Raw genomic sequence first — 19,619 nt, forward strand, 5'->3', positions numbered from 1 at the left:
ATTAATTCCATAAAAATGGTAATTCTACCTAAAATACTATACCTATTCCAAACAGTTCCGATCTTTTTACCCAAGTCATTTTCCAAAGAACTTGACAAGTATATCAGTACATTTATTTGGAACAAAACAATATCTCGTGTGCGAAAGGCGGTCTTGGAGAGACGTAAATCTAATGGAGGACTAGGTTTACCAAATTTTATGTATTATTACTGGGGCGCAAATATATTTAAGTTAACTATATGGTATAACACCTGTGTGAACGGGACAGGCCCAAGTTGGGCTCTAATGGAACAACATGCATGCTCTCCTGCTTCTTTGGCCTCTTTGCTGTGTGCACCTCTGCCTTTGGCATTAGGTGCACACTCAAAAAACAGTATTGTCACATCCAGTCTACGTATATGGATTCAGTTTCGAAAACATTTTGGGTGCAAACAAGCTCTGGTATCTATGCCGTTGTCTCAAAATGCTCTTTTCAAACCCTCATTGTTAGACACAGTTTTCTCAACATGGGCTAGAAAGGGAGTTAAAACTGTAGGAGATCTTTGTGTGGAAGGCGGCTTTGCTTCTTTTGAGCAACTGTCTACTAAATTCAACCTACCAAAATCAAATTTTTTTAGGTATCTTCAAGCCCGTGATTTTGTTCGTACAAAATTCCCATCATTTCCTTTGAAGCCAGATATTTGTCCTTTTGATGAATGTTTGACGCTTAAGGCAAATTGTACAGTATCTCACCTTTATTCCATTATTCAAGGAATAAAGTGTCCGTCACTTTTGCCTCTTAAAACTCAGTGGGAGGAAGATTTAAATATTGTAATATGTGAAGAAAATTGGCAAAGAATTATAGGCAGAATATACACATCATCCATTTGTGTCAGACACAGACTAATACAGTTTAAGATATTTAACCGTTTGTATCTTTCCCAGACTAAATTAGCCAAAATATATCCTAATGTAGACCCCACTTGTGGTCGTTGTCATCAAGCTCCTGCTACTTTGGCTCATATGTTCTGGACCTGTCCAAACCTACATAGTTTCTGGTCAGAAATATTCAATACGTTCTCCTACATTTGTAGGAAACAAATCACTCCAAATCCTCTTACTGCAGTTTTTGGAGTTGTACAAACTAACATTGGAGCTACAAAAGGGCAATCACAATTAATAGCATTCTCTACTCTATTAGCTCGTCGTTTAATCCTTACCAACTGGAAGTTGCCCTTACCTCCAAAACACTCATGTTGGGTGAGTGCAATTATGTCTTTTCTTCAGCTTGAAAAGATTAGAACCACAGTTCAAACTTCATCCGAAAAATTTCAGAGTATATGGGACCCTTTCTTGGAGTTTTATGATAATGTGTTTGATGCACACTCCTTAGATATTTGACCTCTCTCCTCTGCTCTCTTTACCCTTGATTCCTTTCTCTCATTGTGTTTTTCTGTTTTTATTTTCTCCTTGATTTTTATTTTATTTTATTTTGCCTAATATTGTTTTTATTATATTTGTACATTTGACTTAATTTACTTCTACACCATCCCAGGGTGCCAGAGAGGTACATACTACAACTCTGTTGTCTGCTGTTGTGCACCTGTATAATAAATGTACATTGAATGTGCATCTATATTGTCTAAAAAAAACAATAAAAACATTTTGAAACATAAAAAAAGCTATCATGAATCCCTCCCTGTGTGTTACTGTACTACACTACACAGTCCCTCCAGGAATTCGCGATGTTGCGATCGTACAAATTCATGCAAAATCAACCAGTTTCCGTGAATTTTGCGCAGCCTTGCAATTTTGTCCAATCACCACAACTTACCCACAATTTTGGCCCACCTCCCGTGACTTCCACCAATCATAGCAGCTCCTAGCGCAAACATAATGCATGTATGTCACCGAATTCACTTCCTTGTTTATGGTTTGAAGATGCAGACATGTGCGATACTAATGTCTCTCATTTACCAACAAAAATTACTGCTGAAGACCGTGATAAACAATTAATTCACTGATGTTCTTCACCAAAACGGAGTTAAACAGTTTGACAACCGTGCAATATCGTGGTGGAATACAAAAAAGAAAAAAAATCATCAATTGATACACACATTGTTTTTTAAATACGAAATATTTTAGAACGGCTGAAATGAGCAGACAACAGACCAGACAAATCACCATGATGGAAACTGTTGCATTCAGATCTGTGAGAGCACTGAAAGAATGAAGGTAAATTAGATTAATTAGATTATTCCAAAGAACACGGCAGAGTTATGTGACGATCGATGTGTGTGAATCCTTCCTCTGTTACCAACATCACTCAAAAACAGGCTCAGGGAATTGAATGAAGTTTTCAGGGTTGGTCAGAAATGACACAAGGACCAAATGATTAGACTTTGGCATTGATACGGCTTAAAGTTTGGATCCACGGATTTGTTAAGGAGTCATAGCGGCACGGCGTCTGATAGCGGCACAGTAACCATGGCAACAAGTGAACGCTACCTCAGCGGCCTGCTGACGATCACATCATTGTGATCCTCCAACAAATCCACCACTGTGGACGTATCGGAAATGACACAAGGAACAACTGATTAAATTGTGGGGGTGTTTCTGAGTCCCATCAATTCCTGTCGCCCCCTGCATATTTAGGTCACGCGATTTGGTATGTACACATGCAGAACACACACCTGCGTTCAGCGCAAGGTCAGGTAATGAACAGTCTTGGTGGAGGACTGTGCTCTCTCAGTGCAGTTCTTGTTAATTGACGTGACAAGCCGTGAGCGTGTGTGTGAACATGTGTGCCAGGAAGTGAAATTAACTTTTTAACCCACTGACAGATATGTCCAAATATGACTCATTCAGTCGTAAATGATCATTTTGTGCTGCAAATCTACCAACCACATCATGTTAAACCAGTATCTGGCTGCTGCTAATGTCCCACCATGGTGTGCTAGCTTTTGTGGAAATTTCGGAATAAATATTGTCAATTACAGTGTTGAAACATGTTCTACAAGCTGGAAAAATGCAGCTTTTTAGCAATTGTCACTGTCTCCTGCAATTTCATCACAGCAAATAAGCTTTAAACATCACAACTTTTAGAAAAGCTGCCGCGAATTCAGGCATTTTCGGCCGCAACAATCACAAAAAACGCCTGCGAAATCCTGGAGGGACTGACTAAACAACTTGGCTGTACCGGACCACATCCAGCATTCATCGAAGTTGTTGTTATTCCTTCAAAATTCTTTACTCTTTGCAAACATCTATTGAGGACTTACTCTTTACGTACAAATGTCCAAACCCATGTACAGGACGTTTACCTGCCTCATCTACACCATTCAAATGTGCTGACTCATTGTGTGATTCTGGTAAATGTTTGAGTCATGCCTTCGCTGCAGCTCCTAGAGGGCAGCTGCAGTAATGTTGGACATCCTTCACAGCCCACTTGCTGTGTTTGTGTATGTGCAAATACTTGCCTACATAAGTACCTGTTTTGTGTGTGTGTGTGTGCTTGCTGGGATTTTGGAAGCCTGTGCTTTACAAATCCACACTCTGCACTCCCTGCATCATCTCCATTAATCATGGGGTATTCATCCTGTCCTGCACAACAGAGTCTGCTCATACTGTTAGATAAGCAGATTGCAAGTCATGATACCAGGCTTAAAAGGCCACTCCACCAATTTTCAACCAGAGCCCTACTGTTTCAATGTGGACAAACAAGATCATTGTCTTGGCTTCCAAACAACCTTCTTGCTTGACTCACCTGAAATATGTTTCTCTACATTTGCATCTTTATATTTGGCACTCCAGTACAACCCAATCTCCAGATAAAATACACTATTTGTTTGCTCTGACAAACACTGCTCAGTACTTTTATATTAGAGCATATATATGAACAAATCTTAACATTTGCACTTGAAGCTTTAGTTCCCTGATCTGTGTGTCGGTTCTTTAACTTCAACAAAGTCATTTCAGCTCATTAAAAGCTGATGTAGTCTGTCTTTGTACTTAAAAGCATTTTCTGTTCATGGAATCACTTTTGTAAATACATTTCTTTGATACTGTTAACTCTGCCTGAGGTTCGTGTTTGCTTGGATTCTGTGACAACCCATTTTGGCCTCAGATTGGGTCAATGGCTCACATTATTAAAGATGCTTTAAAAACATCCAACTGCAACTCTAATAAATATTTTACAACAGAAATGAGACATGATGATGCTACACCTATTTCAGTAATAGTAAAAAAATGTCATATGCTCGGCAGCCTTTGAAAAATGACAGCAAGTTGTGTTTTGGTATCTGGTCAAAGCATCATTGCTTGTTTTTTTGTGTCCTTGTGTTTTTTTCAATATTCTAACACAAGCAAACAGACTATAAGTTTTGAAATAAATTTAGATATGATTCACAGCTGTGGTTTTAGTGATTCAAAATTAAATGGTTCCTCTGTGGGTGAGAATATTCTTTGCTGCTTACAGCTTATGAAAGCTTGAAACGCCCAAATACTGATGTGTTAATCCCTCTAAGGCCTGTGGAGAAATAATTACAAGCAAATGCAAAATCGGGTACATCAGGCACGGCTCTGTTTTTGTGCTTCATGAGGGTATTTTAACACAAACAGATCAAGTGTGGATAAGGCAATAGGGGTGGACGCCTGCTAAAAGCAATCTCCCTTTTTTTTGTGTGTGTTTGTTTCTGTTTTGCAGCAGACTGTATTTGTCTGTTGCTGCAATGTGTGTGCACTCAGGATGTGCTTGTATGTGTGTGTGAGTCAGCAGGGTGGTGGAGAGATCAAGCCATCCTGACTGACAAAATGACAGCTCATTATCAGAGACAAACAGCCCCTAAGGGTATGGGACAAACACACACACCCACGCACACACACACACACACACACACACACACACACACACACACACACACACACACACACACACACACACGCTGGTCCATTAGCTGATGCCACTGAATTACAGAAGAGGATTGAGCAGAGAGGATCTGCTGTTTTGGATTAATTTGATATAACCACCCAAAAGAGTCACTGTGGTAACATGCAACACTGAAATATTGTTTTAATTTTTTATTTATTTATTTGTTTATTTTTTGGGTAAATTTAAATACACATTAGCATTTGGTCACTTTAATAGTTGGATTTATTCATATCAAGAATGGATAGCTTGACAATGATACTTTTTTAATAAACAACCTTGGAATTAAATAACATTTCTTTCTTCTCTCTCCCTATAATTTGGATATGTACTGTGTGTATATATATATATATACATATATATATACACTGTTGTCTATGTTAGAAATGCTGATAATAAAATGTTTCTTTTAGAGAACGCAATGTAGAAGAAGATGCTTGTGGTAATCTAGAAAGGGTGTCATCACATAGTTTGCCCAGCAGAGTGGCTTTAGATCCCTTGTTATGCTCTCAGCACTGTCTGTAGCATATGTAGCGGAGAACGCATCAGAGCTTCGCAGAACATCTTGGTAACCTTGTAACTAGTTTTTTGAAACACATTGTTGGAATGTTTTTGTTTTGTTTGTTTGTCTTTGCCAGTTTCAGTCAGGCTCTAATACACACAACGCATTTTGTGAGGAGCTTGTGATTGTTAATACGAAACTGAACAGGGTGCCTAAAATTCTTAGTTTGAAATTGCTAATGTACTGACAAAATGACAGCTCATTACATTACATACATAGGCAAACATGTGATATTTTTTGTCTGTACAGTGGCCTACTTCAAACAGTAATCATGAGCTTGCATGGATTTAAAGGACTGGTTTTAGACTAATAGAAAGCAGGTCAAAAGTGTAACTCCCTTCAGTATGCCACTTGAAGCTTTACCCCTTAAATCCTCTCAAATTCAGTCAGGTACAGCTCCATAACTGTAAGGCCTGAAGGAGATCTGAAAAATTCTCATTTTTTAATTATCACCTAATCAAAGTTATGCAGTGTTGAGAGTCAGTAAACACAAATGTCACTGAAACTACAGTTTTACCATTTTACACTCCTTTCATTGAATGCGCCAAGCTCTGCAACCTTTGAAAAATGGTGTCAGGTTGCGTTTTAGTAACTCGTGGCCTGGTTCTGTAACAGGGACCTCCAGGGTGAGAAGGATTAAGAGAATAAATACAGTCTATCTGCTGTGGTCGTCAAAGTCCATGAGCTTAAACATGCATATGTCTCTGAGGGGGCCCAAATAGTCACATGAAATGTGCTTGTGATGTATGACTAACAACATTTTTTGACAAGAGTTAAAGTTCTTCCAAAAAAGAGTCTTTTTCTTTGATGTCTCCACTCTTACCTGTGGGTATGTCGCAGCAATTATTTCTGATTTAATTCAAACAAGCAGCTCCATCCTTCGTATTGACCTGTTTCTGGAGTCCTGCTGCACTATACCCCAGCACTGGGTTGCGTTTTTCTTCAAAAAATTATCTGTGTTGCTCAGTTCCCCTAAGTTTCTGGCAACTGCCTTTAACCACATCTATATCCCTTAGCCAAATATATCAAGTCATCAGATTTTGGAGTGTTTGTTCTAGTGTAGCAGCTTGCTGAGCTCAGGTTAGTGCCAAGTAGACGGAGTAAAAAAAAAAAAAATACAAACACAGCCAACAGCTCGGATTAGCTGCCTGCTATTTATAGTGTATGGTGCAAAAGTTAGCTAAGTGGGTTGCAGTGATTTGGAAGTCATTACTGCTTGTAGAGCAAATGAATAAACCTTTACTAAACGCAGGGGCACCCTCGAACAGAGTGTTATTGATATGATGCGTAACTGTGAAAATGAACCCACACAACATCCACAATAGTTCCCAGTACATGAGAATGTATCTTTAAGGGCATTATTCCTGTTTTTAGTACAATAACTGGCTGTTGATCATTATGTGCATTGGTTAAAAGGAAGAAAGAAAAACACACACACACACACACACACACACACACACACACACACACACACACACACACACACACACACACATCAAAGCTCCTGTTATGTCGGGAAGCCTCAGAACATGTAATTCTCCACCAGCACAAATGTGCTAATTTTTGACATGTAACAAAATTGTGATAAAGGATAAATTCCCTTTTTAACATTCAACACTCTGGCTGTTACTAAGAATTAAGACTGAGATAATCTGGTGTTGGCATATAGAGAGTCTAATGAGACACAGTATTTCGTCGATGTAGTCTGTAAGGTGGAAGTGACACACGAAGAGTTGCAGCTTGCATTGTTGTTTCAAACCTCAGGCATCATGAAAGTGAACTTTAGGATCACTGTTGGGACTGGAGCTCCTGAGGGAATGAGAACAACTCCACATTAATCTAAACGGTGTATACTCATATGTAGCCATAGCTAGCACATGCTATGTAGCACTAATCTTTGTGTGAACAGATGGCACGCACTAACAAGCTAGGCTAAATGTAGCTATTGCTGGCATGGACCTACACTGATCTCTGACTTCCTGATCCCAAGCCTCTTAATTAAATGCACCATTTAATCTACTCAGTTTTTCGGTCCCTCTGTTGTTCTAAAACAACACTGTTCTTTACTGTTGACCTCCACATCCTGGTGACTGGATCGCTATTAAAGCAATTACAATCACACCAAGCCTCCCATTTACAAACAGCATTTTTAATAATGACCAATGATTATGTTGTGGCTGATGATGATTATCAGCAAAATGTAATCATTTCTTTCATATTCCTCATATTTCTTCAGTTGTCAATACTGTTAGTACCCAACCAAGGGGAATGGCAACAAATCCATAAGGTTAAAAGCACCCCTACAGAATCCTGAATGAGATTGGATTATCCTTTAGAATATTGATGGGCCTGTAACTGAGCATATGTGGATATTTCACTGAATTCCATGTGGCTAAAGTGAAGGGAGCCACAAGTGCAAATACTTTGAGGAGTTTAGCAATTGTCTTCATTTTGAATTGATGCTTGATTTATGAACCATGAAGAGAAGCCCCCTCCAGTATTTTTGACACATTACACAGCGCTTGTTAACATATGCATCAATGTAGCACCAACACATCCATGGTAGGCCACGCAATGTGTCTATAGAGCAGTAGTTAACCATGTTCTAAAGGTCTACAGGCTGTCAGTCTGGCTACAGACAGCAGCTCACTAATGTCATACAGACAGAGCGTAATAGGCTTTGAAAACATACATCAGTAAGAGTGCAACAGTTCACTTAGCACTGCAACACTGGAAAGTGAACTGTTTCATGGAGCATGTACAACAAATCAATTGCCTTAGATTAAATAATCAATGTGGTACAAAGTGTTACAGCCTGAGACGGCAGACATTCGGAAATAGAAGACTCCAACTTTCCCAAAAAACAACTCATTGACTTTTAAAGCGATGTATGATACAGTTACTATGTCAGAGCTCATGTAGTGCTAATATAGCTGAAATGGATAAGGGAAGTGCATATCATACCAAACTCCTGAAAGTTCGGAAATTTCATTTTCGAGGATTTGCTGCACACTGAACTGTCTGTGGTTCTGAAAGGTCTAATTCAAGGTAAAGATGCAAACTGAATTGTTCATGGTCCTTAATCCTCCTGTCATGTTGCGGGTCAAACTGACACATTATAAAGTTAAAATAATAATAATAATAATAATAATAATAATAACATAAATAAATGTTATGAGTATTTTTTTGTATGAAACTTCCTCTGCTTGGCTTAATAATACAAAATGAAAATAGTTAATTTCACATATTTGCAAACCCACCCTGAACAGAAGAGTTGTCTTGTGTTAATTTATGAAATAAAGAAAATTCAAAATGTAAAATACATTTTTTTAAATATCAATGTCATGTAAAATTACTGTAATTTATATGTAGGTCTTTCCAATGTACATATATAAAAGAAAAATAATTTTAAAATGCAGTTTTTTTTTGAAAAACAACTGAATTATCCTCATTGAACCATGATTTATGAAAGGTAAAGAACACTACTGCACTAAATATCGATTGAAATGGTTAGTGATGGAATTAAAAATGAGATATAAACAATGTTTATTACGATTATTCTGGTTTCTGATTTCTAGATAATTAAACATGCCCCAGGAACATCATTACTGTTCCTGAGAAACAAATCTAACAGGAGCATTAAATGTGTCCTTCAGTGAGAAATTGGGTTCTGAGCTGTCCTTGGTTCTGAAGTGTCCAACTTAACTTGTGTGTGTGTATGGAGCTGGAATGTATTGGTAAAAGCATATCGGGAGCTTTCCATGGTCTGAAACATCTACTTCAGTGCATGGGGCATATTTACCTGTCCATGGTCCTGAAATGTAAGCTGTAGCTGCACCAGCTAACCATGCTGAAGCATATTTGCTAAAATACTGAAGTGTGATGTGTAATTAAAGAGTATAAGCAAAAATGCAAGCAAAAGAACTAGCAATGTTGTATGGTTTTTAGACAGTGACACTGAGAAATAGACAGGAGGCAGTGCTGGACGTAGCACACTTTAAAATGTTGAGGTTCTCTTTGGGAATGACCATCAAGGGAACAGCGCATGTTAGATGTTTTGGAGATAAAGCCAGAGAGGCCAGATTGAGATAGTTTTGACATGTACAGAGGAGGGTGAATATATCAGCAGAAGGATGCTGAGTTTTGTACTGCCAGGCAGGAGGCCAAGAGGAAGATCGAAGAGGAGGTTTATGGATGTAGTGAAAGAGGACATGAAGTTAGTTGGCGTTAAAGAAGTGGGTGCAGAGGCTAGGGTTATATGGTAGCAGGTGATTTGCTATGGCAATCTCTGAAGGAAAAAATTGAAAGGAAAAAGAAGAAGACTACCATTGATTTCACAAGATATAGGTAACCAAACATATGGCATATGGACAGAACTGCTACAAAAAAAGATGCAGCACATCGTATCACCTGTCCTTTACCACATAATATTAATATGGAACAATACTTGTTTGACAGTGCTGACTTCTATCTTTAACATCAGTGTATTTTTGTCACCCTCCAGCAAACAGTGTAGAAACTGTGGCTGTTTCTATTGTCTAAATTGTCACACTTGCATTGTTCATACAATATCCAAGTGAACACCGACACATGAAAGTGAAGGTCTGCACTTTCCCACTATATATTTTTTTCATTATATTACTAGTGTGAAGAGAAGAAAAACCATTATCATCATGTTCTTTTGATGTCATTTTCTCTTTATTGTTCACTGTATTTGTGCTATTCTCTTCTATAGAACGTCTCTGCTGCAGCAGTGACCCATTTTCTCCAAGTTTCCTCATTTACTGTCCATAATCTGAGTGGAGCTATATATCTAAACTAATGCTGACATGTGCCAGGTATAATGAATGACTAAATCTGACTGATGTACAACGTATAGCTCTTAATTCATTATTTGATTGCTCCAAATATTAGTCAGAATCTTGAGTAGCCAATGGTGAACTTCATTGTTTTTGACTCTTAATGAAACTGATATGTTGACTGAGAATGCATTGCTATTTATGGAAATGGCCTGGAGGGGAATCTTCTAAAGGGATACAAACACACACATAGATTGCACGTGCAAAAATTGCACCTAGAGATGGTCCACCAGTGCAGCGCTGTACTGTAAGAGTTGGCTTTACGGTTAGCTTGAAGCAGTTGCACAAAAGAGGAGTAACAGCTGCAGGTTAGTTAATCATTTTATACTGTTTTACCTTCTATTCTGTCTTCACAGTATGTGTGCTCTCCACTGTTGTCTTTGTCAAAAGATTTTTAGTAAATATTTGTTTTTGTTTGTTCTCCTGCTGCCTAACCTTTTTCCTGATTTTAAATCAAGCAATTATTTATTTATTTTTGCAGGTGATCGTTAACTCAGCTGAACTAATTAAAAAAAATGTCTACTACACAATTTACTGGTCTGCTGCAGAAGTCTATTCAAACCACTGATACGATATGATGATTCATATAATTCTGAATGAAATCCTACAGGGGAAAATAAAATTATAGAAAATTTCAAGATTTTAAAAAGAAATTTTTTTTGTGGAAGACACTGCACTGACAACCTTTTCATGGATAGTGGACATGACATGTCATTGGGACACAACATACAAATGCAGCCTTGTAGAAAACACAGGCCACACACATTGTCGGAGTGTTTTGCTATCAGAGGCTTATGACTCGCAGGCGTCTAGAGTTGCGCAACCTCAGCAAGTCTGTCAGCTGTTCTGTAGGCGGCGGACAGTAAGGAAGGAGACTGTAAATGCTACATGGGAACTCATGAAGTGCTGGTAAAATCTTACTGAATTTACACTAAACATCACATTCAGTGTGTTACAGTTCAGAAAATGTTATCACATGAGTAATGTAAGTGTTAAAATGATCACACTCTAATCTGATCCCGGAATGGCCGTCTACAAAGGGAAATTCACAATATTTTCAAATACTACAAAGCATCTCTCCTGATTTATAAAAAGTCCTCACATATTTCACTCTTGGGATTTGTTCACAAGAGCTACTGTACTGCTGGATTGTGTTAATCTAGAGCTGTGTTTTATGGAGTGTGGGCCAGTTTCATAGATGGAGTGTTAGGTCTAGCAGAATTCCCTGGTGACAGCTGTGTTGCAGTATTTATAATTAGTCCTGTGTTGGCAGTAAAAACGGGTTCTGTACAGGCTGAGAAGCTTGTGCAGGAACTAAAAAAATCAAGAATTCCATTTAGTCTTTAACATTTCTTTAAATTGAAATGGCACATGCAAATAAAAAAGTTTATTTATGGAGTCAATGTGCAACTGATCTGCCTCTAAAACTGTCAAACACAACAGGTTTTCAAAGGAAATATGTTGCAGGCATTCTGGTTAGAAACGCAGTTTAGAGACAGAGTGCAACCATAATCCAGTCAGTGAAGTTACAGTGAGGATGAAACACAGGTTAGAGGTTTGGGTTAGCAAGATAAACATCAAGTGACCATGAAAGCTGCTCTGTAACCTGCAGCTGACTCCTTTGAAATGAAGCAGCCTGAGTGAGAGCTCAAAGCCTCAAAGCCAAGTATGCCTTTCACTAGACAGAAAGCATAGAATAGTACAGTGTTACAATAACTATCAACCCCTCTGGGTTTTTCGAAAAGACAAAACATACAGATTAACATCTGTGTAATTTCCCTTTTTTCTGCATTTTCCCAGCTTAAATTTAACGCTCAATTTTAAGTTCAATACATGCACAATAACTTAAGTGTGCAAAAGTCGCAGTGAGATTTTAGCAACAGTCACAGTGAGAGTTCCTACAGGGCAGTCACATAAAAAAGCTAAAAGGTTGAGTGTTTGGAAAAGAAAATTCAGACTTTAACACCTTCAACCCCTTTAGGAAGCTGCTGCTCAGGGCCTCTTTCTGTCTGACTTTACATTTTTCTATTTAATGCTTTACATCTTCCCATGTAAACACCACAAAAAACATTGTTAATGGCTTAAATTGTGTATCTTATCATTAAATGTACATACATTACTTCATTTGAATATCTAAAGATGCTGTAGTTCCTAGCATGAAATTCCAGGTTGATCTGTAAGAACACAAAGGTTTTGATGTACTAAAGAAAATTAATGGTGCAGATAAAACAACAGTCATGCTTAAAAATGTCTAATTTCATGTATTTGTAGCTTATGAGTCGCTGATTACTTTGACAGCTGCATTTGTATGATAAAGATTTTAGTTTTGGTCACTGACTGACTTATTTCACATGTAAACTAATAGATTTGATTAATGACCACAGTACCTCTTTGGTTCTCAAAAAGTGTTAAAATATACCAGTCAAAGAATGAATAATTACCCTTTGGTGACTTGTTGGAAACTTCACTTGTAAAACTATGTGACGAGGGGCAGCTAAGTTTGTTCATAGAAGCACAATCCAAAAATTCTGAAATCCAATTGAGATGTTCATCCTTTATTTCTTGTTTCCTTTTCCTTTGTATGAGACTGGGGTTGACATGAAGATTCTGCTTCATTAGCTCAGGTTTTTTTTTCTGCATGTGTCAATTGCCATAATGTATAGATTGAGAGATACGCAGGCAGACAGACTGGGTGGTGGAGTCGCAGGCACGGAGCCAGAAGTCAGTCTGTATTGTGTAATGTAAATACACACTTATCTGCACTGCACACAGCTCATTATCGCCCAACATGTCTCACATCTGTCATGTCACCCACTCCTCTTGCTCACACCATCATGCAGACACACACAGACACACTCAAACATCCTCCCCACCGACTTCCTAAAGCTAGATGCAGTGTCAGACACATCACGGATGATTGTTAAGCAGCAGGTGTGTGGAAGGATCGACTAGGTGCGAGAGTATTTTTTTTTTAAAAGCAAGAAAGGAAGCAGCAGAGACATTTAGAGTGACTATCTATGACTAAACAAAATTCCATCTATTTACCACTTACAAAGATGTTTTGTTGCAGCTGCAGTGAAACAACCGATGAACTGAATTTCCAAGAAAATGCCACTCAAACATTAACAACAACAACACACAAATCTATTCTACTATAATTAAAAGCTTGATAGTGGATTTTAAGCAGGAACTTGACTAAAGCAAACAGCCAGCCAAGGACTAATCCCAACTTGGCAGAAATACAGTGTCTATTTAGAGAAATTTGACACTATTGTGGCACTAGTTTCTCTGTGCCAGCACAGTGATAGTTCCCCATTCTTTGAAAATACTATGGTGTAAATTGTAATGTTAAAGAGCACGATTGTATTTCAGAAGTTGCATGGGATTTGAATGCTGTCAGAACATATAACTGATAAAATCTCACTGCCATTTACAGCTTTATTTTGTAAACTGACTTGTATAATGGATTTTGATATCTATTCAAATAGAAGCCACTTTAAAGAGGTTAAAATTGAAGTAGTATGTTAAGTTTGCATGCCTGGTGTCTTTTGGGGAAGAAATCAGGCAAATCTGTGAGGTGAAACACTGGAGAAAAAAACAAAATAAAATAACAAAACAAAACAGATATTTGATTATGGATATGTGCAATAATCAGCTCATTCCAAATCAAAGGGAATAACACAACGTTGTGTGAAGCTTAACATCCTACACTATACCAGTCTGCCTATGTCTTCCTGATATTTAGCAGCAGCTTCAAGAGGAAGAAATATAAAAAACTTTCAGCTTGCAATCTTGCATTTGTTCGTTTAACGTTACATGTTCTTATATTAAATCAGTGAGTGGAATCATATACAAATTTAAAAAAAAAAAATCTGAGGACCCAAGACCAAACCTTGAGGCATACCCTGGTTGATTTTGGCAGTTATAGGACTGGAAGTGAATAGTTTCAGTTCAGCTGGAGAGAGGAGATTGAAACCAGATAATTGCAGTGACAGTGAAACTGACCCACTGACTGAGTGGAAAAAAAGCAGACTGAAAAAGTTGCAATGAAGCACAATTTGCCATTTTTTAAGTATGTCTGCTGGCAGATTTGAGCTCAAACAACTAGATTATATTTTGTAAAAAGCAATAAATACACAAAGAGACACCTCTTTGTGTTCTCTCTCTGTTAAGGTCTGTTTGGTTTAACCACATTTTGCAAAAGGTCTAGTTGTCTTTTGATCTTCCTGTCCTGGGGTCCCTCTGGAGTTGGGTCCCTATGTTTTAAAAATGAATCCATGCGTGTTGGTGATTGGTTTCGACCTGGTGATTAAGACCTCTGGTATGCGGGTGAGCAATATGGATAAAATGGTGCCATTTTATATAGCCAATACATGAGAACATAAATAATCCAGAAAAATAAATATGTGGTGAATAAAGTATGTCATCACATTCTTGTAAAAATCACTTATAACTAACGACAAAATGGTACATCAGCATGCTGTCCAACCACAGTCGATGTTATCAGTAGCCATATTAATATCCAATAACCTGCACTGAGGTTCTGGCTGCACCTGTGGTTTATGAAAAACCCTGTGTTGAAACACTGGAAGTCATTTAATTAATCATTTTCCATGCAGCATTTAGTGCCCAATTCCTTTCAGTGCATATTCTCAGCTATTTGTTTTCGCTGTAAAGATTAAAACTTGGACTTTCACCAGTTGTATTCGTCTGACAGCTTCACTCTGAGTTGTCAATCATTTGTGTTTGAGCAGATGTTTCTTGTGAGTAACGTAGCATGGAAGAGGACTTGTTTTTTTTCCTGTTTGTTTTCTTGCTTCATACTCTCTGATGGCATTTAAGGCCATGTTGTTTCCCTTGATAATGACCACACATTCATTCGCATGCACAGAATTTCAGTCAGTCACACGAGCCTTCCAGATGTCACAGCATTAGCACAGCTTCCTATATAAGGCCAGTCTCTCCACTGCTAATAGGAAATGTTCCCTAACAGCTGTGGTCTCCATCCCTCTCCCTCCTTCTCTCTCACTATCTCCACTGCTCTCCCTGTCTGTTTCTGAGCAGTAGAATAAATTGAATTAGAGCTCCACCACCCACTCCGCAGGATCCTGCAGCCCTCTGTCAGACAGCTAAACAGAGAAAGGAAGAGAGAAAGTTGCAGAGATAAACAGAGGGCAAGAAGAAAGACGGGCATAATAAAAAATCTCCTGCCCCTATAAAATATAAAGAACCGTCCTTACAGCCTCTTTACCTTGCATGATAAGGCTCACCGTGTTTTGTTTGAACAGGCGGGCTATACTGGTGAAAGAGAGACAAACAGTAATGAGAAAGAAGAGGAAAATAGAGGACAGGAGAGATGTTTTTGCCTTGGCATCCAGTGAACTGTCTTTATCAAGAGAGAAACACACGAATGAATCCACACCGAGGCTTACACGCTGTTCAATTCTGAATGCTATCCATTCAACACAGATGCCAGTAATGTAAATCAGATGTCAAAAACTAGTCAGGAGGAGCTTTCAAATACAACCTCTTTCTCCCCAGTCTTACATTTCTTGGTAAAAAAAAAAAACTCAAGACACAATCTGGAGTGCAAATGCATTGCCATTCATCCCGTACCTAATGGCACGGCAAACCACTCCTTTTAGGCGTAAATAGGAGGCTAAACACAACTAAAATGGACTGAAAATCACCAGTTTCTCTGCCTCGCTCATTCACCCACACTCTTTTTCTAGAGCCGGGGAAGCATTTGCATAATGCCTCCATATCCACGGGCCATTAGCACCAGCATGAGTGGCTCGTGTGCATAAATTTATTGCCTTGATCAATCAATGCGAGCTACTGTACCGGTACAAACCGATGAAACTCCAAGCCAGCAAAAGATAGAGCCATGGGAGGGGAAGAAAAAAACAGAAAGAGAGCAATTTTCGAATGTTGACATATCACAGTTCTAAATTAGAGACACACTAAGCTCTGCAGACCTTCTCTGGCAAAAGGTTTGGTTAAAATGAGATAATTTCTATTGATTTTCTCTACATCATAATCAAATTGCTTAGGAACCCCATTGAAGCTGTTGCTAGAAACTCTATGTCAAGGGCCATCATTTAGCAAGCTCCATGAACTCAGTTCATACTGTCGGCAACAAATTTCACAATAGCATATCACATAGTAATCTGTGTTTAAATATTAGGACATAATTGCAGTCGTTTCTACTAAGGTATGTGTTTATTCTGTGTATTATTTTGCTCATAAAGAAAGAATGAGTCAAGTCAAGTCTCATCAAACTGTTTCCATTTTTTTTCTTAAATACAAGTTCTCTCTATCGAGTGAAGGCAAAATCAAACCTAAGAGCTACTGAATAATACTCTCAAATACAACTGGATGAAACCAAAATTATTCTACTGAAAGGCCATACAAACTGTAGCAGGCACAGACCATCATGTTTACATTCAGTGTAAATGGAGTCTACCCATGATGCAATATGTGTAAAGCTTTTGGTTTTTCCAGTTTTACAGTTTAAACAGATTCCCTCTTCTGCTGTACAGATCTTAAATCCATTACATTTCCTGCTTCAAGAGGCTCACAGCAACCAAGGTCCTCTTGACATGAAGACAGCTCAGAACTTGTGCCATTTACACAAAGATAATGGAACAGCACAAAGACTGGATTCTTCAACTACAGTGTGTTGGATGTAAAGTTTTATTTTTTTTGGAAAATTTCTGTCAAATTTTAAATCTTCTACAATCTTCTACTTTGTATTGTGTCTATATATATATATATATAGACACACACACACACACACACACACATATGCATGATAAGTTGCACTACTGCATGTATGAATGCAAAGTACAGATGATGAAATCCACCAGAAAGCACCTTTATTCACTATGGTGTCCAAAGTCAATTCAAAATGCACAAGGCAGGATACCATTATCTCCTGCTCCATTCACTGGTGTCAAATATCCAGTGTTGTATGTCAAGACGGCACACTTACGCTCGCACACACGCACCTCCCTATCATCATTTGAAACTGACAAGTGACGTGTGACTCACACACGCACGCAACACAAGCACACAAACACAGACGACGCACAATCGAAAGGCTCCCTGTCTACATAGTTTCATTTTGTGCCAAAAAAAGGTGTAAAGCCGGAGTTGCATTGCGCACGCGTACAAACACAAATGAATCTAATTTTTGTTTCTTGAATGTGAGCACCCCACTTCCCCGCCCCCACTCCCAGTCGTCTTTTGAGGTACAGGTGCGGTGTGTGGCGCACAGAATAAAGGAGGAGAACCGAAAGGCGCTGCGTCTTTTGCGCACCAGCCGCCGCATGGACATTTAAAACACTGAAGTACAGCTGCTGGAGACGAACAGCGCGCACTCGCTCAAGTTTTTTTTTCTTTTTCTTTTAAAAAAAAAAAAATCTTTCTGGCAGCTCTGCCACGCGCACACGCACACAGGCAACCCAAGTGCATGCAGAGCTGCTGCTGACATGGGGCTCACAGCTGAGTCCACCGACCGCAGACGCGCGCGCGCACACACACACACACACACACACACACACACACACACACACACACACACACACACACACACACATACGGACCCTCTCCAACTTACACCAGGCGCTATTTTTTTGACCTTGCAATGTTCCCAATGCAGCTGTTCTTGTATCCAGTAGCACCTTCTCTCTACAATCACCCTCCACCATCCCGCTTAAAATATCAAAATACACCCGCGCTGCCTTCCGCCCCATCCAGACTAAATGTCAACGCAAGGAAATCTCGAAATAACTCTTTTACCCCCCAACAACCATCATTCTCCTGCTCCAACAGACACAGGCACAGAGAATGAAGAGTCAGAGGATAGATAGATAGATAGATAGATAGATAGATAGATAGATAGATAGATAGATAGATAGATAGATAGATAGATGTTGCGTAAAAGAGGACATTTATGAGTTGTAACTTTACCTCTTTCCGTATATGTTTCCTTGGTTCACCGAGTGTCAGGGCGCAATTATCTCTCCCAATCCCATTATTACAAAGACAGTGGTGGTGATAGTTGTAACTCCACACAAATAGGTTCCACACAAGACAATATGCCCCATGTATGTGCGTATCGAGGTAAATATGTGTAATATCCTTTGGGTAGCTGTAAATTCCGTTTGGGTTTATAGTTCAATCCTGTCTTCCAGAGGGGTGCGTCCGCTTTGCATTCTCACAACGCCCGACGACTACATCCTCCTCTTTTTCTCCCTCCTCTCTCTTTCTCACTCTCCCCCGTCTTCTTCGCTCCCGGTTTCATCCCTCCATCCGCCTGCTGAGAGAACAATCCCATCCGAGAGGGGGGGAAAGCTGGAACGGTTCTCCTAGCTCACCAAGCCGTTTCTCTCTCCTTTCTCCTTCCTCCAGTCTCTCTCTCTCTCTCTACCCTTCTTTTTTCTTGTTCTTTCTCCTCACCTCTTCCTCCTTTCTTCTCCTCTCACCTCTGGCAGGTGAAACAGGAAGAATTCCACCGCAAGATTGAAAATATCCCAGGTGAAAGGGTGGGAAAGTGCAGTTATTCCATAATTGTCTTTTAAATCCAGAGTGTGAAGCAGAGTTTCTCGGTTATTAAACAATCCACATCAGTACCTTTCCTGGTTGGTTACTTCCGCTGGACCTTCACTATCGAATTTTTGGATTTTCTCTCTCTCTCTCTCTCTCTCTCTCTCTCTCTCTCTCTCTCTCTCTCTCTCTCTCTCTCTCTCCCTCCGAGTCTGTGTTCTCGTCTCTCAGCCTCTGTTAACTCTGTGCGTCTCCTCTGCAGTCGACAGTAAAAGAGAAGAGGGGGAAAATAGAAAGAAGCAGAGCACAATAGAAACAGAACAGAGCAGAACCGGAGAGCAGGTAACGTCCCGGTAAAGCTGCCGCCCCGTGACTCTCACACCGAAGCTTAACGGTCCAGTCCTGCTGATCCTCGGTCCTCCTCGCAGGTCGCCTCTCCCGCACTGTTAATCCACACAGCGCAGCGGCATGACAGACGGCAAGTTGGACAAAATACAAGAGCACGACTACCTGGTATGGATTTCAAAATAAAAGCGCACATTCTGGACTACCTCATTCTATAATTTGAAATTGGGAAGTCAGGCCTCTTTTGCAGTAGCATAGACAGACAATTATTACAAGTCAGAACAATACGGCTTAAATCTAGAGGTGACTGAGCTTTCTCCATCAGGACCCCTCGACTTTGGAACGGCCTGCCTGAGTAGATAAGAAGTCACTAATTTCTCTAAAATCACTTCTTGGA

General features: G+C 39.3%; 1 protein-coding gene across 3 annotated transcripts in view; it reads right to left on the bottom strand.

The window, feature by feature from the left end:
- Nucleotides 1–19,356, bottom strand: part of LOC110967034 (leucine-rich repeat and fibronectin type-III domain-containing protein 5-like) — a 167,709-nt gene extending 148,353 nt beyond the window's left edge. For all 3 annotated transcript variants that reach the window (XM_051947021.1, XM_051947015.1, XM_051947017.1), the window contains exon 1: nucleotides 18,302–19,356. The gene's annotated coding sequence lies outside the window, so the exon portion shown is untranslated. The remainder of the gene's footprint in view (nucleotides 1–18,301) is intronic.
- Between the last annotated feature and the right edge of the window lie 263 nt (nucleotides 19,357–19,619).

This window comes from Acanthochromis polyacanthus, chromosome 1, assembly GCF_021347895.1.
Source record: "Acanthochromis polyacanthus isolate Apoly-LR-REF ecotype Palm Island chromosome 1, KAUST_Apoly_ChrSc, whole genome shotgun sequence".
Taxonomy (NCBI): domain Eukaryota; kingdom Metazoa; phylum Chordata; class Actinopteri; family Pomacentridae; genus Acanthochromis; species Acanthochromis polyacanthus.